Here is a 22881-nt window from a genome sequence, read left to right as displayed (position 1 = left end):
TGTGTGTGTGTGTGTGTGTGTGAGTGTGAGTGTGCGTGCGTGTGTATGTGTGTGTGTGTGTTTATGTGCACGTGTTTGTGAAATGCAAACACAGATAGCTGTTCTGCTGTAAAAAAAGCTCTCCCAATGCCTAGTTTTGGACATTTGGACATTTGTTTTCTCCAAAGAGTGTGTGTGTGTGTGTGTGTGTGTGTGTGTGTGTGTGTGTGTGTCTGTGTTTGTGTGTGTGTATGTTGGCATTCACCTTTTGGAATATTTGCCCTGTTTGTTGTATTGTGTAAAGTTCATATAGCCCCCGGAGGTTGCCCTGCTGTTTCCTAAAGCTGCGGAGCATTCCTCTGTTCTGCTTCACCTCTTGCTGAAGTGCGGCTCTTGGCTCTCTCTCCATCACCTGGAAACGTTATCCGCTTAGCGTCGACCAGCTTTGAGGTCCTTTAATTAAAACTGCCTAACATTATCAGCAGTGAGTCTCGCCCTGCAGGTGGACTCAGATCTGCTCTGTAATCCTGACCGGCTTAAAACTGATAAGATTGTTTTCAGACGGTACAATAGCATTACAATAGCATTACGCCTGGCACCTAGCTGTAGGGGGCCGAAGGCCTGGCGTTGTTTCCGACCGCAAACACCGCACTGCTCATAAAAAAAAAAAACAGGCTTCATTATCCTCCTACAGTAGAGCCTGCCCAATGACCCCTTCCACTCGTCTGTGCCTCACTACAGGAAGGGTGAGGAGAGGAGAGGATGTTGAGAGGAGAGATGGAGGTTGAGACATGCTGGCCCACTCTGGACTGAGTAGAGAGTAACCAAGGCAACCACGTAGACACTGACATTAATTAATGACAGAACGAGTATGAATCGCTCTATATCATTATGCTGCCAGTCTATCCACCTATCCATCTGTGTGCGTCTGTCCGTTTGTCTGTCTAATGATCTAATAATGCGGCCTGTTAGGGGCAGCCAGTTAGTTGATTGGTCCAGATGGCCGCTGGGACGTAGCAGATGGAACGTGTGTGCATATCACAGGTTATGAGAGATGGCATACGCTAAAGTGGCCATTTTAGGTGAGAGACGAGAGAACCTCAGTGGGATCAGCGGGAGTTCAAAAACACTGAGACACATGGAGTTACATTATTCCTCTAAAACACATGAGAACCACTTACAGAATCACACAGAAACAACAGTTTCACTCACTCTAGAACACATGGAGTTACAGTCTCATTCTAGAACACATGGAGTTACAGTGTCATTCTAGAACACATGGAGTTGTGCCCTGTGGGCTTTTCTCAATATGCGTTCTTTTCTATACTTGTGTTCTCATGAACTTGAAAATCGTTCTGAAACGTCATCAATCACTGCCGAAGTACTGTTCCAATTCACAAGTTCGCATTTATTCAAGTACGCATAACATTCCCGGAAGTGTTCTCGAATCGTTGGTTTTATCAAGGATGCATCGGGTGGTGACTTGGTGGCTTGAAGATTCCACAATGCATTACGTCAGCTCAACCGTGACACTCACATAAGAGAAATGGCAGCATTGATACATAATAGGCCTACCTATCATAATTGCTGCTACAATCCGATCCATGTTTAGGCTATAAACGGTAGGCTACAGGCTTCACAACTAACGTTAATCATAACTGTCACTTAAACTGCGAACTTCAAACGTTGTTCCCGCCATCGGCAAGTGAATATATTGTTATTAATATTTAGCCTAATAAAAAAAATCATTGAGAAACAAACTTAAACAAGCTGGTGAATTATATATTTTACTGTACATTTTACTGTAAGTCAGAAATACTGGGTAGACCAATAGAGCAATAGGTAAATAACTAGACTCCTGAGCTGTTCCGAGAGAAACTGCCGTTGGCAAGAACGCTGCTGTCTCAAACTGCAAATTGAGCGTCCTGTGTCCTCGCCCAGAGTCTGGACTCACGATCCTAACTTTTCAAGTTCGAACTTTCAAGAACGGGAGACCGTTCTTTAGCGTACTTTGTATTGAGAAAAGCCCACAGTCTCACTCTAAACTCTCGCTCAAAATATTTTTCTGCGCTCAAATTGTGCTATTGCTCGCTCATAAAAGTGGAACAAATGTAACTCCATAGTTTTAAATGAAAAATATGACGCAATAGAAGGGCATTTTTAATGGATTCAGTGTAGACAGATAACACCGAATGCTACAAGATAGTCGCTTGCTTAGATCCGGTTAGGACACTATGTCACTCTATAAAACATGGCGTAACATAATCACACTGAAACAGATGGGGTTAGTATATCACAATCAGCCACGGTTCCTATTTATGATAATGTGCTTTCCAGATGATGAGGATTCTTCCAAATGCATGGATGTCTTTAATAAAATAAGATGTCCAACTCTATTACTGTGTTGAAATGTGTTTTGTACTGTCTGAAGTTGACCGTCTTGTGGTTTAAGTGGTGTGTCTCCTTGCGATCAAACACCCTTGATAGCTTTGCTACCAGGCTTTAAACACCCCATGGTGCACTTAACATGTTTAATTTATCCTCAGCAAAGAGACTTTTCCTGCTTTATCTTGACCAGACACTGAGGCAGACTATCAGTAAGGGAAGATTGCAGTAGAGAAGCAGACGTTCTGATTGAGTCACATGGCTGTAAGAAATGAAATCCATGAGCTTATCAGGGTGACGATGGCCCTGTTGTCATCTTAAGCCGAGTCATGGTTGAGTGTGTCACCGTCTGATATACTGTAGGTGTTTAAACGGGATGACTCACAGTTGGCACAAAGTGGAAAACAGAGAAAATGATGCAATGTGCTTGCAGACTTGGCCACATATTGCACAAAATACTACTTCTGTGTGTGTCTCTGTGTAATTGAGTGTAAGTGTGTGTGTGTATATGTACATGTATGTGTATATGTGTCTCTGTGTGTGTATGTGTGTGTGTGCCCTGGCATAACAGTGACTCAGCATATTCCGAGAGAGGAGTGCCTTGGCTTAAAGGGGCTGGTCTGACAATGCATCGCACTTCGGTGTCTCCAGCATCTGCGCTTGCCAGGGCACACGGTCCATTGGCACGGCCGTCCAACGAGTGCCTCCCCTGGAAGGAGAGCACCTCACGTCCCCCCTCGTCCCCCCTTGGCAGCTTCATAAGCATTACAGCACCAGCCCATTTATAGTCATGTTACCGGTGGCAACCCGAGGGCTGGGATGTGTTCATTCTGCCTTTGTCAGCTGTGACAGCATCGCTGGGACGCTGCAGTCGGTCTTCAAGTATTAATGATGATGGCGAAATGGACGTGTTCAAATGTGATGAGCCTGGCACAGACACAACGGAGGTTAAAACGTTTAAGTCAGTAATTAAAGTCATTCAGGGCTGTTGGTGACACCTAAGGGCATGGGAACATGGGATTTTTGTAAATAGGCCCTGAATGATCAAAAATCCTCACAGAGAGGGAGCTGTGGTGCAAGCCGAGGCACCAAACCACATTTGGGTCTCAGTGCCCCATCAGAATCAGAATCAGATCAGAATCAAATCAGAATCAGGTCTATTGCCAAGTAAGTTTTCACATACAAGGAATTTGCTTTGGTCTCAAGGTGCATGGCATACAATAATTAAAGTACATTAAATACAATAACACAATAAATAGACAACATGTTAGGATGAGACAGACAACCATAAGTGACAACAAAGTGGAAGAGATATGTACACAGGTTCGATTCCGGCCGGCGGTCATGTCCCGATTCCACCCCATCTATCTCTCTCCCTCTCGCTTCCTGTCTCTCTCCACTGTCCTATCAATGTAAAGGCAAAAGCCCCCAAAATACTTAAAAATAAACAGACACTGCTCAGAGACTGGCAGGTACGGCTCGGCCCTCTTGGTCCCAGAGCAGCTGTGATGAGCGTCCTTTCTCCGGAGAGGTTAGAGGTAATAAGGACCAGCTGGAACACTTAACAGGATCAAGATTCAATCAGGTAATTCATCTGTCAACTTTTATTACGGCTCAGTGGCACTCTGTGGTGGAGTGATATGATTAAGGTCGGGGCTAAAGAATTTAAAGCTGCGATCTGTATATTTTATATTCATTAAATATGGTAGAAGGCAGTTGGATTTTTGGAATGGCTGTATTTAAAAGCTATAAGAATGTTGTAAATAAACTTAGATCATTAATGGAGATTAGGAACAGGTACAAGGTACAGCGGGTCTCTAGGCTCCCTGTAAAACTAGGTTCAACTGGTCATGCACTTGAAATCTGATATGCAGAGCCTGTAAATGTCTTTAACAGTCCTGTTTTGAAGCTTTTTCATAAATCACAGTTGGCATCCCAAATCCTGCGGAGAATATTGCTTCCCATAATGGCTGTTCTGGCCAGTTGTGAAATCCTTTTACTGTTCTAATGGAACAAAAACATACCCATTTCTGTGGACGCTCTCCTTTTTAAAGACACAGTTATCTTTCAGTCTTGCACATCTGCTGCTGCATGTATAGGAAAGCTCTTCCTTAGTTGCTGCATATGTTGCATGTTGCAAAAGTGCTCCATAAGCATTTCAAGTGGTCAGCGCGATGTTTGAGAACTGCATGTTCAGACCTCCGAGTCTCGGTTTGACACTGCAGAAATATGGCCTTCACCTTGCACAAGAGAGAGAGAGAGAGAGAGCTCTCTGTTCCAGACCCCTTCATTAATTACAGACTATTACCCTTGCAGAAGAGGACGAACGGTAAATAGTTATTTTTTCCCCCTCCACACTGACAGACCAGGCGAGAGTAGGAGGTAAAACACGCATGCCTCAGGGTTAGGTAGATTTATCTGATTTATGGCTGTCCTGGAAAATACACTGTTATCCCATTTCACGTCTTTTAAACTAATGAGAAGGAGCAGAACAGCCTGATTAATTGCTTAAGTAAAATGGCGCAGATAGAAGCGAAACAAACACACTAATGGTTGCAGAAAATATTACAAGTTGACAAGGCTGCATTATAGGGCCAATAATTCAAGCGCTTTGACAGGTTGGGCACTGGCACACTGTAAAATATAGTTCTGGGCAACTCACCTGCAGCAAAGAGCCTGTGATTAAGTGCTGCCAGGGGTTTAAACCCTCCGTGTAATCATCAGCAAGTGGATTCAAGTGCTTGGCATCACTCATGCTACTCTGCTTTCCTGACTTTTGCAAGGGTGATGTGATGCAGAATGTCAACGTGATGTTCCAAGTATTGTTTCGAAAAGTGCAGGTTTCCCTGAGAAAACAAACGACCAAAACAAACAAAGAAACACACAGGCAAACATCAACGATGGAAAAATGAAACAAATAAAGGCAAGCAGGAAGAGGTCTGTGAGGAGAACTTTGAAGAGTTCACACATGCTAATACTTTCATGTTTGTTTGTTCGCTTGGTTAAGCATGTGCTCTGTTGCTTTTTCCCACCGGAGTGTCAATACAAAGAAAGTTTTAAAGATTCAAAAGCACCTTTTCAAGTTGCTCTCTTTCTTTTACATCTGGGGTAAAGTTTGCAGTAAAAAAAGTATTTACAAGCCTGTAAAAAACTACTTCAACCCATTTCTCTGTAATGTGTTCAGCTGAAACGCAAGTCTGCTCTGCGAGTTTAAGATAAGGCCGGGTGGGGAAACGTTGGAAGAGTAGAGAGTGTGATAGAGAAAGAGAGAGAGAAAAAGAGAAAGAAAGAGATTATTGCGCACTTAAGCTGTAGTACTCCACCTCCGGGATATGGGGAAAACATTAGTGGAGTTTTGAAAGCTCAGAGGGTCTCTGTCAAGCTTGTGGCATTAGACCTAAAACGAACTTTTGATATTCTGAACAAGCATCCGTTTAGATCTCCAACCTAACATGTTTATAGCTCGGCGTCACTAACAGGCAGCTTCTGATGACATGCGTATGAATAATAGACTGTAAATGAGCAGGTTCAAAGGTCATACTTAATCTCCTAGTTTTAGAAATGATCGCTTTTTCTTAGTTTCTGGTACTTGTCTGAAGACGAGTCTAATTTTGTATAATGTGTGACAATCTGCTTGAGTGAAGTAGGTGGCTTTAGCACGAACAACCATAATGATTACTGTAAGAGCTCCTGGATGTCGTGTTGAATATGATTTTAAGGGTACTCAAATCTGGCAGACACCCCCCCCCCCCCCCACACACATATCCCAAATGGCATGTTCATGTAACACCACCAGTGATCCCCTCAGCAAATTTACCATAAAAATGTTCATTTCATCAGCTTCATCTAAAGATCAAGGAGACAGCTCTGTGCTTTGATCTGAATGTGCTAGCTGGGAGATGCTACTCTAATTTAGCGCTGGGATCAGTGACACACCACTTACCATCCCAGGCTCAACTCCCTCGTCTAACTAACTTTGGGGGATAATTGCCTGTGAGTTCTAGCAGACATTCATATCCTGCTAGCAGTTGATAGAACCACAACTGAATCACAGTTTGGTTCTAGAAAAAAAAGCAGAGGCACATATTTTAGCCTGCCTTGCTTTCCCCCTTGTCATGCAGGAAATAGATATTGCTTGTAGCACTTGACCTTAACAGGTCTGTTTTGTGCATATTGCATAACTGGAAGTCTTGAGGTCGACAAGTATTATTTTCCCTCGCAGTATTTCTCTAACATTTCATTTGCCTCCATATCTCACATAAAGGCCTAGTTCATATAGTGTATATAGGCCTCTATATCTCACATATAGGCCTAGTTCATATAGTGTGTAGCCGCCATCAAAATCCTCTGTGCCCTGAGTTGTTTTTATTTGTCTGGGCTACACTTGTTATTGTCTGTCGGGTGAGGATGGCAAAACAAACATGTATGGCCCGAGCAAGCACGAGCATGTCTGCGTGCCAGTGAGGTCGATGGGGCAGTCATGGACGCGGGGCCTGTTTCCCTCAGCTGAGGATGGGACTGGGAGTCGCTAATTAGACGACTAGAGGGGGACATTACAGCGGCTTGCTCGTCGAGAGGACACCGCGGGTGCAGTTGTGTGTTTTGCTGCGGGAGGAGAGGGGAGGAGACTGTGGATAGTTTTGTAGGATGCTTGTGTGTTGGCAGTGAAGCTGGCTGAGTTATCCAAAAGAGAATAGAGCTTAGGAGGAGAGAGGAGGAGGATGAAATGAATATTATCTCTCTCTCTCTCTCTCTCTGTCTCTCTCTCTTTCTCTCTCTCTCACACACACACACACCATGAAACAATAAAACACACACACACACACACAAGAGTATGAGTATATGCTTGGTATGCTGTACATGCATAGACACATTTGATGGGCAGTGGGGGATGAGGAGCGATATGCAGCGAATAAGAAACCAGAGGGACAGATGAAGGTGGGGGTGAGAGACGGCAGAGAGAGAGTGTGTGTGTTAGTGTGTGTTGTGTGTGTACTTGTGTGTTAGTGTGTGTGTGTGTGTTAGTGTGTGTGTTGTGTGTGTGTGTACTTGTGTGTTAGTGTGTGTGTGTGTGTGTGTGTGTGTGTGTGTTTGTGTGTGTGTGTGTGTGTGTGTCTGTGCTTATGTGTGTGTGTGTGCGCTTGTGTGTTAGTGTGTGTGTGTGTTTGTGTGTGTATGTGTGTGTGTGTGTGTGTTTGTGTGTGTATGTGTGTGTGTGTTTGTGTGTGTGTGTGTGTGTGTGTGGAAGGGCTGACAATCTGAATTGTTTAACACTTTAGGTTGGGTTTCAGAATGCCAGTGCTGCTGTTTGCGTGCCCTCATTAGTTTAATTGAGCCTGAAACCACTCTGATGTTTTTAAGGAGGAGCAACGCTGCGCTGCCAAAAAATGGAATGCTGAGACCCGCTGAACCGTCCCTCCACAAGCAGCGCTTGTTGATTCCAGGGTGAAAATGAGACGCAAAATAGCTCAGTGTGTTGTTGTGGAATGGGATGAGACCGTCCTTAATGTCGCTTGTTTTGTTGTTGTTGTTTTGCTGTAGGCTGTTACACATTTTAAATGGAAATTGTCAGTGTTTGTTCTATTGTTGGATTGACCTTTCCGTCTGACTGTCTGGCTTGAAAACATTCTGGTGAAGTCGCTTCTACTTTCACCTTAAGGATCAGCTGTGTGCGGTTATCACTTAGTATTATTAAATTGTGCTCATATCAAAGAACATGAACTTGCGCTTTATGACCTTTCTAAGAAGAATCATGTGTTGTCTTATACTGTATGCTCTGCATCTTCCAAACAAGACACCCATTGGACACTGGAAGTGAGAGGTAGATAGCATGAAGTTTGATTTTGACTTTGAAATGTCAAGTTGAATCGCCATGTAATTTGCTGCTTGTTTGAGGTCGTCCTCAAAGCCCCCTTTAATTGATGGGAGACGTCAGTCCACTGTTCTGTTCATGCAGCGTAACATCAAATAATGACCACATCAGTGAAAACCTACATCAAATGGCAGGACGGATATAAAAGGTAATACTGAAAGTACAGTGTGGGTGTTTGTGTGTGTGTGTGTGTGTGTGTGTGTGTGTGTGCGTATGTGTGTGCGTGTGGCTCTAAACGGGAATAAAAAAGCCTTTGTGTAGTACATGGCAGAGGTCACCCAAGTTTGCGGGTGAACTTCCTGGTCCAAGTGCTTCCTTCTGATGCTGGTACATCGCCATGGAGACCGAGCAACCCCTGAAAGCAGCACTGGCACTGACCTGTGCGCCCGTTAATTGCTTCCCACCGTCCTTCTCTTGTTGCGGCAGTGACCTGGTGACATTGAGAGCACCGTCGCGTGCCGTAAATCAGCTGGCCGGCTGTCGTAAAGTCAGTGGACAGCCACTGGAGGAGGAGAGAGGGGGAGTGTGTGTGTGTGTGTGTGTGTTTGTATGTGAGTCACGACAATCAATTCTTCAGTGGCGCGCACCAACTCCAAGTGACCCCCGCTGAAGTAGCTGAGGTTGGTCAGATTCAGGCCAGCTTAAGTGATTTAACTGGGCCTCCCTCTCTCTCTCTCTCTCTCTCTCTCTCTCTCTCTCTCTCTCTCTCTCTCTCTCTCTTACATCGCTCTATGGCCTCTGTCCTTCTCCTCATCTCTCTTGTCTCCCCTCATTTCTCTCTTATTTTTCCCCTCTATCTATATCCCTCCCTCTCCCTCTCTCTTCTTCTCTCTTCCTCTCCCTCTGTTTCTCTCTCTCCCTCTGTTTCTCTCTCTCCCTCTCTCTCTAGGTTACTTAAGACCATGGCATCAGCCCATCTGAATGAATTAGAGTGTATTGAGCTCCCAACTGAGACCATCCCTAGAGGTCAAATGTGGACGAGAGAGGAGGTCCATCTCCGGCAGAGCAGAGGGAGAACGTCTCTCTCTCTCCACTCTCTCTCTCTCTCTCTCCTCCCTCTCCCTCTCTCTCTCTCTCCTCTCTCTCTCTCTCCTCTCTCTCCCCTCTCTCTCTCTCTCCTCTCTCTCTCTCTCCTCTCTCTCCCCTCTCTCTCTCTCTCTCTCTCACTCTCTCTCTCTCTCTCTCTCTCTCTCTCTCTGTGCAGGCCTGGAATAATGATGCCCGGCCCTGTCTGTGTTTATTTATTTATCCACTAAACAAAAGCCCAAATAAATAAATCACCCTCTCAGCGACATGCATCAGCCAGAGCGCTGCGGTGTCACACTGACCCCTGAAGGACGCATGCAGACGGCTGTTTATTACCGTTTTTTTTTTTTACACCGACCGTCCCTAAGAGGGTTTTATCGGGTCGTGCAGGGTTCCGTGATCCTTTGCTCGGCCCAGATCAGAGGTTCTGTTCTGATCGGGGAGCACCGTGAGAACGCTGATGCTTTGGGGAGGATAATCAGAATCAGGTGGCTGATGCTCGCTAGAGCAGTCAGAGAATGCGGTTCCCCTTAGCGAGGGCAAGCTCACAGGGCTCGTCGGAAGCTGTCAGACTCCAAACGGAGGCACACGGTTTAGCGGCTGCTCCATCTGTCGGTTCAGGTGCTTTTTGCTTTTTTTTTTCTCTTTCTCTCTCGTTTTCGCTCACGACTGTGGATTTTGTTTATTTGCATCCTTGCTTGGAAAAAGGATCTGGAAATGTTTACGGAAGCGCTCAGGCAGAGAAGTGCAGCTGGTGTGTGTGTGTGTGTGTGTGTGTGTGTGTGGAGGGCGAGTCGAGGCCGTCGGTGCAGCTAGTGTGTGTGTGTGTGTGTGTGCGTGTGTGCCGAGGCCGAGCCGAGGCCGACGGTGATCAGCTACAGCTGAGCTGCTCGGACATGTGCCGGTGATGTCAGCAGTTCTTCCCTCTTTTCCCACTGGTTCAGCACCCATCCTCTCCACCTAAGCACTTTTCAGTTTCTCAGTCTTTGTTTTGCTTTCATGTTGTTGTTTTTTATCCCAAATTTGCCTTGATAACGTTTTTCCATCCAGCACGACGATTAGAGGTCATTTAGTTAAAAGACAAAGACAAATCAATCTCAAATGTTTCCCATTCAGAGATTCACAGTGACCATCTGCTCCATATGTATACATATGCGTTAAGGAAAGAGACACAGCTGTTATGACACAGTCATCTGGAGGACAAAATCAGACACATTCCATTCTGTTTTTAAATCTATTTTTTTCTGTGTGTGTGTGTGACCTTGGTGTGGAACGTATTTTTGTTTATTTATTTATTTATTTTTAAGTATATTTTTGGGGGGCTTTTATGCCTTTATTGCTGATAGGATAGTGGAGAGTGACAGGAAGTGAGTGGGAGAGAGAGCAGGGGTGGGATCCGGAGAGGACCACTGGGCGGGAATCGAACCCGGGTCGCCGGCGTATGGTGCAGGTGTCCCAGCCAGTTGCGCCATGGCCGGGGGCCGCATTTCTGTTTATTTTACTTGTATAACATCCAATGCCTTCTTCCGATCAAAAAATGGTAAAAAACATGGTGTGGCTCGGTAGTCAACTGCACTCATCTCACCCTGTCCTACTGGCACCAGTCACTGCATTCCCCACTAAAAAAAAAAGCCCACTCTCTCAATGAGATGATTTATCTCTTGATGATGACCGACCACTTAATTCAAAAGCTGTGACTTGTGGTAACAACCATTTTATGGCTACTGGCCCGCTAGCAGAGATGGGATGTCAAGGCAGCGCGCTGGAAGGGATCTTGAGGAGCGTGTAATTGCCTTACCTGTTAGCCGCAGCTATAAACAGGTGGGGGGAGTCTGTTCTTCATGGCCCCCAGGCTGTGGTGAGCCTTAGAACATGTGGCTTACAGTCACAAACACACTCGCAAAAAGAAGAGCAACAGGCAGAGAAACAGTCAGAGAGAACAAAAGAGGAGGCAAGATTTATGCCTTCGTGTTATATGCTGATCAGTGCTTCTGATGCCAAAGCACGTTTTGGCATGGGACACGGCGCCTGTTCAAAACTGCAGTGCAGGCAGAGTTCACAGGGCCGCCGGACGGCGTTGACACCGCCGACACCGGCGACTGGAGTTCCTACACGGCCTTCGACATGCCGGCGGTGTCAGCTGATGTCAGCCGCTGGCGTTTGTTTGGGCCCGTTGCTATGGCGGTTGCCTGGAGCATGATGAAAGCACTTAAGCGGAGGTATTGTGTTTCCTGACATCCGAGCAGAGGCACCACATGCCCATCTCTCTCGTCGGGAGGGGCCATGCTCTCTGCACATCAAACGCTGACATGCCGCTCTCTGACTTCGGGGGCGGAGTGGAGTGTGTGTGTGTGTGTGTGTGTGTGTGCTCTCAGGCTGTTTATCTCCCCTGTAATCATTTATTGTTCCCATCAGTTAGCATTTTTTTTCGGTCTTTCTTTCCGTGCCTTGGAAGTCGACTTAATGCCGAACCTTACATTGGACTTGAACCAGCAGCTTTAGTGCTAATCTGCCTGCAAATTTGCTGCATTTTGTACGGCTTGGGGGTGGACATGGAGGGTAAGAAGCAGCAACACGCACACACACACACACAGCACACACACACACACACACACACAGCACACACACACACACAGCACACACACAGCACACACACATGTACAAATCATGTAAGGTTTATAAACGGCCGTCTTCAATCAGTGAATTAGGTGAGGAGCCATAATCCAGATGGAAATCTGGTTCTGTGGAACGGGTCGAGACTGAGTCCTGCCCTGCAGCCTCCTCCTAGAGATGGTGTTATGGGTGTGCCTTTCCCCTCTAACTGCCCCACCACCCCCTCCCCTAGCCTTCTGATACCCGACTGCCCCCATTCCCCAACTCCATGCCATTTCCTTGCGTCGCCTCTTGATTGATTCCCCGGTGCATCTGGCTTGGCTGGTTTACGGTGGGCTAGCATGTAATCCACAACATCCCTGCGAGGGGGGGGGGGGCGCGTGTCCTGAGCGCTGATACATGGTGCAATCCATCCTCCTTAGCCTGTCTTGGGTACATTAGCAAACTCAGTTAGAGCTCTCTCCGCCAGCATGACCAAAGGCAGCATGGCATTCTAGCCGGACGGCACAGCTTTGTAGACGCTGGGTCTCATATACGTGTGCGTCGGGGGTGGAAGGGGGGGGGGGGTCCAAGATGGGGGGGTGAGTGCAGAGTCCCTATGTGCTTTCAGCTTCTGCATTACACTTTTGGTAATCCGACCTTGTTTGTTTTTATCCTCCTGGGTTCTCTGTCGCCAACAGCGCCCGCCCCCAACACCCCTCCACATACATGCTGAATTCCGTTTGAAAAAAAAGGCAAAGGTTTATTTTGGACTTGTGGAGAATTTGCACGTTGCCTTATCGATGTGAATATTTCCATGTGAAATCGCCCACGCAGTGCCAAAGCAGTTATTAACAGAGCATTCATTAAAGGAGCGTTGTACACCAGGGTGTAAACACACAGCTTGTTTGTGTGGTGTTTCAGAGAAGGTGATGAGCGTAAAAGTGTGTGTGTCTGTGTGTGTGTGTGTGTGTGTGTGTGTGTGTGTGTGTGTGTGTGTGTGTGTGTGTGTGTGTATGTATGTATTTGTGTGTGGGGGGCACAGGAGGTAATGTGCTTTGACTCTTTGCACTGTGTTAAAACCCTGAGCCATAAGGTTGCTAATTCAAAGCCAGGAGCTCTCATAATATGGCTGTGATGAATATTAGATGGATTCCCGGCCACGGCTGTATGTATGTATGGGGCTAATGAGAATAGGTATCCTCAGAGCCCCGCAGGACTAATGATTCATCTTTTAAAAAGAGTTTTTTTATTTTTTTGCACCCGGCAGGTGGAGGGAGCACGCCGGTCTCAGAATGCTAATCTGTAATGATTTCCAGCTTGCGTCATCCCACGAGGCTGAACTTTCCTGAGTGTCTCGGCAGGGGCCTAAAGAACAGCACTTACCCATGAAAGAGGTGCAAAAATCTCAGGTGTTCTGCATTTGAGTAGAACAAGGCAGAACCAGACGAGGGAGAAGGGTTTTTTTTGTAATGCTTCATGCTTTTTTTAAAGGCATTCTTAAACACCTTCCTTTTGAATTCCCTTTCCCTCACTGCTCTGAATTGCAGGGAAGGTTTCTTACCCCCCGAACGCTGGCATATGCCAGTCAAATTTCTCCTGGTGGACCCGTCAGATCGTTTGCCAGTTCGCTGCGCTGAAGCCTGACTCCAGAAAGCGTTGGCCGCGTTCCTATCACAATCAGAGGGGGTTTAGTTCCTCTAAGCACTCTGTTGATGGAGATATCAGCGCAAACTGCAGAGCAGATGAGATCTGCAGAGTTAGCCAGAAGTACTTTATCTCTAATGGTACACATGGAACTGAAAAGTGCACCAGCGACTGGCACAGATTAGCCTGGAGAAATGGAGGAAACATCAAATATCTCTCTGTGGCCTCTATGAAGAGTATAACTCTTGAAATATTATTGACTGACTTCCGTAAATTTCTGTAAACATCTGTCATTGATGGCAGCACTGTGGATATTCTATGACCTAGCTGAATGATGCTAGACTGTTGGTTTATTTAGCAACCAGATTGTAGTTCTGACGAATCTGACATGTTGCCGTAGCGATCCTGAGTTACAGGCGAGCATCACTGCAGCTGTCTCATCAGGTCTCGTCTTGGGGTGCAAGCGGCTCCATACATAAAGAGGTGTGCGTTTGGTCCCCCGTCATCCAATCAGGGCTCCCATTGCGACTGATTAACAAGTACAATACATTGTCTGGCAGTGAACCTCATTATTAATTGTCATCTGAAGCAGAAAGACACCCTGCCAGGAATAACCTCTGCAAATTACGAAGAGAGACAATGGCTCTTATTTACACTGCATTTACTGGGTCGGGGTTATTTTTATAACGTGTGCTATTGGATAACCATCTGGCCAGCTGAGTTAGTATGTGAGTTGATAGACACGCTACTCGTTTATGTCAAATTTAAACCACCCTGGTTTTCATGATTAAAATATGAACTGCACAGGAACATTAGAGGAAAGACCCTGAAGAGGGGGTCACTCACCACTCCTGTGTGTGTGTGTGTGTGTGTGTGTGTGTGTGTGTGTGTCTGTGTGTGTGTATGTGTGTGTGTGTGTGTGTGTGTGTGTGTGGAGAAAGCTGTTTCCTCATGGGGAGGATAAGCCGGCGGTTCTCCAGCCACCAGACATCCCCGTACATCTGTAATGACGGCCTGTTTATTATTCCGTGACCTATGTTTACTTCGACCGCGGTCACATTGGGATCGGCGAGTAAACGGTACCAATTTTGAATGGGTGATTGCGGAGCTGTCATGAAGGAGATGGGCTGGGAGACAGGCAGGAGGGGAATACCAATGCCCAGGAATTATCGGCCAAAAACACACGTGTGGGGGATTCAAAGCGAACATGGAGGACATTGCTGCAGCCTTTACTCTTTCATTCCGCTGTGTACCTGAGTTTAGTTTTTAACTCTTTCTTTGTCTCCCTTTTCTTTCTTTCTTTCTTCTTCATCTTTCACTCCAACTACTCACCATTTTTGTCACTCTATTTCTGACTGTTTTTTGTCACCCTATTTCTGCCTACATTTTTGTCTCTCTGTTTCTTTCTTTCTCTGTTCCTCTGTTTCGTTCAGCTCATCTGCCTGCCTGTTTCTCTGTCGTCTCTCTCTGTCACACGTAGCCGCCTCTGTTTATTCCGTGTGCGGGCCGCCATGTCCATGGTAAGGTCACCAGGCGCTGTAATTGGGCCGGTTCTGACCGGGGTATTGATTTGAATCAGACTCTGTCTCTGCACACAGCCTTTGTCTCTGCTCGCATTTCAGCCCGGCTGAAGGTTCTTTTAATTGATTGCAATTAGCAGTGGAGGGGGTCGGGCCGACCGGGCATTACTGTGCTGGGTCTGTCTGTCTGTGCGGTTCTCCTCCCAGTAGGGGGGAGCAGGACGACCTGTTCCCCACTCAAACAGCACATGGACACTCCCGCCATGTGTGTGTGTGTGTGTGAAGCTGGGGTACAGTATGTTCCACTGGTCTTAGACAGAATGTATGTTTCTCCTGCATAATGCTACTACTACTTTTATAATAATAATAATAATAATAATAATAATAATAATAATAATAATAATAATAATAATACATAATACATAATCATACAAATAATACATAATCATACATTGCATGCTTCTCTACTGTAGCTGTTGTTGCCATGTATATGCATACAGTTCAGTGCAGACCTCATGATGAATCGCCATCTTATCTGAACTGATTTAGATGGGGGGTCTGAATGTGCTGTGAGCCGAGGCAGAATGAGTAATAGCTCATGACATATCTCGGATGGGTGGCCACAATATTTGTTCCATGACACGTTGTTAGCATAATGTTTACAGTTATGCAAGGCCTGTGAAATAAAATGGTGGTCAAATGTTAGTGCACCTATTTCCCCTGCTCTTGCCTGAGGGGTCGAGTGGTGCGGTGTGTTACCAGCGCTGTGGAATCAATACAGGGCGACGTCAGCGGGGCTGGCCATCAGGAGGGACAGGGAACCAGACACTGGGGGGGTGAGAGAGAGAGACAGAGTGAAAGTGTGTGTGTGTGTGTGTGTGTAAGAGAGAGATATAGAGTGGAGACAGAACAAAGAATAGGAGATAGAGAACAGACCTTGTGTGTGTGTGTGTGTGCGTGTGTGTGTGTGTGTGTGTGTGTGTGTGTGTGTGTGTGTAAGAGAATGGTATAATAGTAGACAGTGAGATAGGGTAGTAGAGATAAAACAGACAGACAGAGAGAGAAAGAGAGAGGGCGGGTGTGTGTGTGTGTGTGTGCGTGTGGCATTAATGTATGATTCCATTACCACCAGCCATGTCCATGCAGATGCCGCCCCGCCTGGCGTGTACTGCCCGCAGGGAGAATTGTGCTTTGTGTGTGTGTGTGTGTGTGTGCATGTTTGTGTGCGTGTGTGAGTGAGTGAGTGAGGGAGTGCGTGCGTGGTCAATATGGTCACTACCTTCTCCTTCTCTTCTATGCTTTCCTCCCCAACTCCCTCCTCCTCTCTTCCTCTTTATCATTCCTTTTTCTATTCTCTCCTCCCTCTCTTTCCCTCCTCCTTTTCTCTCCTCCTAATCATTTCTGTTTCCATCATCTCCTCTCCTCCCTCTCTCCTCATCTTCTCTCTATATACTCTCTCCTCTCCTCCTCTCCTCCTTCTCTCCTCCCTCTCTCCTCTTCTCTCCTCCCTCTCTCCTCTCTATATACTTTCTCCTCTCCTCTCTATATACTCTCTCCTCCCTCTCTCCTCCCTCTCTCCTCTCCTCTTCTCTTCTCTCCTCTCCTCTGTATATAATCTCTCCTCCCTCTCTCCTCTCCTCTCCTCTTCTCTCCTCTCCTCTGTATATAATCTCTCCTCCCTCTATCCTCTCCTTTCATCTCCTCCCTCTCTCCTCTCCCCTCCTCTCCTTTCTATATACTCTCTCTCCTCTTGTATCTGTGATGTGCATAATTGCACAGCTAACTATCCACGCTGGTGCTGAATCTCACCACTCTGTGCTGCAGCTGGCTGGTTAGCTGCTGTCTCTGATGGCTCTGATGTGTATATGTGTGTGTGTGTGTGTGTGTGTGTGTGTGTGTGTGTGTGTGTGTGTGTGTGTGTGTGTGTGTGTGTGTGTGTGTGTGTGTGTGTGTGTGTGTGTGTGTGAGTGTGTGTGTGTTTGTGAGCTCACAGCGTTTCTGTGTGGCAGCCATCTCCTCACTTAGAGATCGGAATTATGGACACCGTCACTCCCACTCCCACTCTATCTTATTGACTATTCGATAGATGATTCAGCAGTGAAGTGAATTTTAAGGATGCCAATGTTTAAAAGAGGACGCGCACACAGAGAGCCTGCTCTGGTTCGAAACAGTTTCTGTATTTGTATCTGTATTTGGACTGTTGTATAAAATTATCCTATGGTTTGTAGACATCATGATGAGAGACCGAGTTTGAAACTGTAAAGCATGTATTCATATAACCTTAATCATAATCAAGTAATACACTGAAGTTAGTACTAGCTAACATACTTTTCTAACATTTTAAATAACAAGTTTAACTAATACTATTAACATACTGAAGCTATTCTATCAGAATTCCCCCTACGTGCGCTCTGTATCCCTATGTCTCTCTTTGTCCCTTTGTGTCTCACTGTGGATGGGTGAAGCCTGTTTGAAGAAAGCATGCTTGGCCTTGCAGCTGCAGAGATAAAGACGTCATCGGAGGCGGGCTCTATTCAAAAACAGCTAGCATGAGAGCAAACGAGTGAACGATATGTAACCCATGAACGATGTGTGACCTGTGATCACTGTATAAACCCCTGAACTTTGTGTAAACCTCTGAACTTGTGCTATACGGTGAAAAGTTCGTACCCTTGGCAGCAATAGTGCTGACTTGCGAAGATAAGACCGAACAACAATCCTTTCATAACGCCACCTGTGGGTTCGAAGTTGCCAAATGTTGTGTCAGCATCTTAGGAGGGGTATAAATGTTGGTGTTCAACAATTGTTCGGGAGTGCGATCGTGCGATCCACTCAGGCTTTGCGCTATGTAGTCATTAAAGGAATTTTTGCACGGAACTCTGCCGGACTTTTGCGCCTTCTTTTTGGGATAAGTTTTTGACTTCAGCACTTAGAATGGTGTATTTTTGTTACATTGTAGGCAAGATATTTGGACTTAATTTCTGGCCCGAGTCTGAATATCTGCCACGACAGGACTGCACAGACAAATCTGCAAAGTCTGCACAAAATGTACATGTTTATGTGGACTATCATTAGTGCACTGATGAAACGTCTCACCATTATGATATTTAAAAATATAGACTCTCTGGGCTCCATGAAACCTGTTCGGTTCTGATTGAGACATGCTTGTCTGAATGGACTGAGTGCTGGTGCTGAGTGCTTGTTAAAATAGAGCACTATTTTCTCAGCTGATCTGCTCTAGGCAATTGCACAGGTCCACGAGTTTGTCGTGTGTTTGGAAAATACAATGGATGGCTGTGTCATGTCATGTCACAGGGCTGAAGATGGAAGGCCTTCACTCTGGCATCGCTGTGTTATGCCTGACTGACTCTCTGAACCGCAGAAAAATCTGCAGTGGTCCATTGAGCTGTTTGTGCGTCAGTGGACAGGTGCTTTTTCAGTAAAGACCTGAAGAGCTGGCACTGGTCAGGAAGCTGATGATAAACAAGGCTACTTTTTTGAGCGATGTTGCTGGGCAAGTGTTGTTCTGGCACAAACCCATTGATATTGGGCAGCAATGTTTTTCCCTAGAAAAAACGCTGGAAATCATCATTAGGCAAATCATCATCATCATAATCATCCAATGAGAGAACATGGAACTGATCATGTTCTGTGGTTGCCCAGCAACATTGCTGAGAATGTTGCCCCATGTAGCATCATCATGAGGAGCTGCCTGTTCTCCTCTTCTTTTGACAGCCCAGTTCACGCTACTCTCATCGATTGCAGCATCTTAACCAGCTCCCTTTTACCCCATCATGGGAGGCAAAGCCAAACACCATCAACCTGCAGCAACGCGCGCGCAATGCATTATTCAGAGTTCTTTACTTCACGCCACAGTATTGATTTGTGGAGAATAGAAAAGAAGGGCTGAAAATGAAAATTGATCATTTTGACGGCACCTTTTTCGCCTGGTTATGGGGAATGCGCTAACATGGGGGGGGGGCTCTTATTTTGACGTTGTGACGAGATCTCCGCTCCGGGTTCGCAGATGCATAATTCATCCGTGCCGGCAGACGGCCATGAGGGGCAATCAGGGGAGACTAACCAAGCCCTGCGCTCCCAAATAAATATTTCAGTGCAGATAACTTACTGCGTTTTTGGCGTCCATGAATAATTAATTAAGTGTTTTATAGGAAAAAAATACTTTTGTAGGTTGCCTTTGTAAGTTTTCCTTCGTACTCACATATCACAATTTTCCCCCCCCAAAAGAAAGTCCCTGACAGCAGTATGTGAAATGTGTCTAAAATGCCTCAGAATGACGGACAAGCTTGTGAGAATTACACGGAAACTGTACTTGACCAGTTGCAGGAAGAGGGAAGCAGTTTTCTTTGAAGAGTGATGGATCTGTTAAGCGTGTGATAAAAACCTGCTGCCATGGTTTAGCTTGGCGACTGAGATAGCAGGACGGCCTTGTCTATCTACAGAAACACACACCCTCACATGCCCATAGAGAACACAGTCAGGGAAGTCCCCACGTGACTTCAGCTGCTTCCAGAGATGGTGTCACAGCGTGCAAACATGTCCATCAATCGGTCCATTTATCTATACAGCATATCTTCCCAATGGTTCATTTACTGGCAGCTTAACACCATACCACTAGCCTAGAAATCTAGACGCACCCTAGCGGCAGCAAATTACATTTGCTTCCAGGGCTAGTCTAGCAACTCTCCGTTGGCTTGTGAGCTCGAAAAATTAAACTTCTATCAGGCCAATCAAATCGTGTATAGAGTCGTTTGGCGGGCTTAACATAATGATTGATGGCAGAGTTGCAACTGTTTGGCTTGAATTCCCTGTTACTTGAAAACAAAGAAGATGGATGTTGCTTTTGGCTAACAGTGTGACACGACTTAAGCTGGTTGTAAGTTGGCAAAAGTTTGAACTAGCCAACTAGCTCCGCTGGTGGGAAAACGCATGGGACTCAGCGCTGTCCTATTGCGTGCAGAGGGAATTTGAAAGACAACCGATTATCCCGCCCCTCGGACTGAGCACTGCGAACGGTGAGTGCCCAGACCCTACATTTTAATGTGGGTCTGGCTTGTCAGGCTACCACACCACTTGAATGGAAATGAAAATCATCTCCAGTTTCGCAATGTTTTTAATTGGCTGAGTTCGGGGTCAGACATGCTAAAGCATGTGGAAGTGGATGATCATGTGTTAATACCGTTAATGGACAATCATGGAAGTTGATGATATTGTGTTTATACTTCCTGGTCCTGCTACAGACATCGAACTCTGATATTCAACTGTAAATGAAATGAAATGGTGATGGGCTGGGTTACGAGGAATCATTTGCCTGTTTCCGTGTTTGAGACACATATTTATTGATTAGAAATTCCCTTATTGTTTGGGCTTGTATTTTTTACTAGACAAGCCTAATAATAATATCAAGGAGTGATGAGGTGAATAGATTTTTTTTGCTCCTATGAGTTTTTTCTGCCACACACAGACACACACACACACACTTCTAGAGTTTATTTATTTCACCTTATCTCTGCTGTTCTCTTTTTCACACACTCCAAACAGTAATTACAATTCAAAGGAAAAAACTCAGTCACAGTTAAGAAGCATGATTGATTGGGAAGTATGCCACTGAGTTTCAGCTGCAGTGCACACACACACACACACACCAACACACACACACACTCTCTCACACACACACATGCACACACACATTTAATCTTATAAATATATGCATTCTAATGTTGGAGAAGAGTGTGTGTGTGTGTTTGTGTGTGTGAGAGGGAAGGATAATCAGCTCAGTGATGAAACATAATCATTCTTCAAACGAATGTCAGCTTGACACACTTCTGTGACCTCCTCTTTACCCACAGCCTAACACACTCCTTTGAGTTATACACACACATTCTCACACACACACATACACACACACCCCTCTGCCCACAGCTCATCATACTCCCGCAAGTTCATCCGCACCTGTCAGCATTACACACACACACACACTCGCACACACACTGATTGAGAAAGTGTTGTGTGTGTACAATGTGTGTGTGTGTGTGTGTGTGTGCACATAGGTGTGTGTGTGTGTGTGTGTGTGTGTTTGCAATTGTGTGTGTGTGTGTGTGTGCATTTACAGTATGTGTGTGTGCATATAGGTGTGTGTGCGTGTGTGTTTGCAATGGTGTGTGTGTGTGTGTGCATTTATTTGTGTGTGCACATAGGTCTGTGTGTGTGTGTTTGCAATGGTGTGTGTGTGTGCATTTATGTGTGTGTGCATATAGGTGTGTCTGCGTGTGTGTTTGCAATGGTGTGTATGAAAGGGAGGAAATGGCGGCACATCATCTTGATCCTCTCAGAAGTCTCCGCCACTCCATTCACTCCCTCCCTCTCTCTCTCCCTCCCTCCCTCTCTCTCTCCCTCCCTCTCTCACTCACTCACTCCCTCTCTCTCTCCCTCCGTCTGTCCGCAGTAACGTGACACCGCGCAGCATCTCTGGACAAATCGAATCCACACCGCTGGTCAAGGGGGAGAGACAGGAAACAGGAAGCCATTCACTCCCACGCCGCGCCTCCAGCACTTACGTTTCGGTGAAACCACGCAACACTCAAGGTGAATCGCCGATCCGTTAATACGTGTTCCATTAGAGCGATCACACATGGCCGAAATCACGGGGCCTTTGAAACAGGAAACCCTAGTAAACCCAGAACGAAAGGGGATTTCACGAGCCAAAATGACGTTGCAGGTGTTCTATAATGTGGCTCTGTAATTCCATTTCACGAGCCAAAATGGCGATGCAGGTATTCAATAATGTGGCCCTGTAATCCCATTTCACGAGCACCTTGACAAGTGTGTGATACGTGTTCCACCTATTTACTGATCATTTTATATTACTATATAGCACCACTGCTCATGATGGCTATCACACACACACACACACACACAAACACACACACACACACACACACACACACACACACACACACGGCAGCCCTTCATCAGAGATATCCCTCTTGCGACGTTGTTGAGTGGCAGCGTCTCGCAGGCCTGGGCTCATGTCATAAATGTGCTGAGGTGTGTGTGTGTGAGTGTGTGTGTGTAAGTGTGTGTGTGTGTGAGGGGGCCGGGTGCTTTCATCAGCAGAGGTGGCGCAGATGGGCTTTCCACCGTGATGGATTTTTTTTCAGGAGCGGAGGAGGAAAGAGGAGTGGAGCAGGGGAGCGGTGGTGTGTGTGTGTGTGTGTGTGTGGGGGGGGGGGGGGGGTGTGAGACAGATTCTGTGTCAGACCATCATGGCTGCTGCCTCGCCACCGGCTCAGTGAGACATGAGATCTGGTCTGGGCTGAACAGGTGCAGAGAGGTGTTTTACGTCTGGCGGTTGGTCGGTCGGTCGGTTGGTCGGCCGGTCGGAAGTGGAAATGCGGTCCTTGAGGAGCCGTGTCCAGTGGGAGACGGTGGGTGGAGAGGCTGACCTGTCTAAGCGATGCCGTAGGGCTCGTATTGTCTGTGTGCAGCGTGATGCCATTGTGATTGCAGCGTACAACACAATACCAAGCCAGAGGGAGAAACAGGAAACACGAATACAGGCAAAGCCGATCCCTCGTAGGAGAGACGGAAAGAACCCTCTCCCATTCTCTCTCTCTCTCCCTCTCTCTCTCTCTCTCTCTCTCTCTCCTCTGCTCTCTTTTTCTCTCCCTTGTATTAGAAACACAGGGAGCCTTCTCTCTCCTTCTCTGATACTTGCTCTCCCTTTTCTCTTTCTCTCTCCTCTCTCTTCTCTCTCTCCCTCTTTTCTCTTTCTCCTTCTCTCTCTCTTTTCCTCTTCTCTCTCCTTCTGTCCTGTGTGACTGATACCTGCTCTCTCTC

General features: G+C 46.2%; 1 long non-coding RNA gene across 1 annotated transcript in view; it reads left to right on the top strand.

Annotated features, from left to right (window-relative positions):
• LOC143122924 (uncharacterized) overlaps nucleotides 1-22881 on the top strand; it is a 63955-nt gene that overhangs the window by 7636 nt on the left and 33438 nt on the right. Inside the window, exon 2 of the long non-coding RNA XR_012986772.1 lies at nucleotides 21488-21627. This is a non-coding gene — a long non-coding RNA (uncharacterized LOC143122924). The remainder of the gene's footprint in view (nucleotides 1-21487; nucleotides 21628-22881) is intronic.

The sequence above is a fragment of the Alosa pseudoharengus genome, unplaced genomic scaffold (genome assembly GCF_046254945.1).
Source record: "Alosa pseudoharengus isolate Yale_2024_CS ecotype anadromous, Long Island Sound unplaced genomic scaffold, YU_APseudo_1.1 YU_APseudo_1.1_scf_14, whole genome shotgun sequence".
Taxonomy (NCBI): domain Eukaryota; kingdom Metazoa; phylum Chordata; class Actinopteri; order Clupeiformes; family Clupeidae; genus Alosa; species Alosa pseudoharengus.
This window is presented reverse-complemented; position numbering and strand designations above follow the sequence as displayed.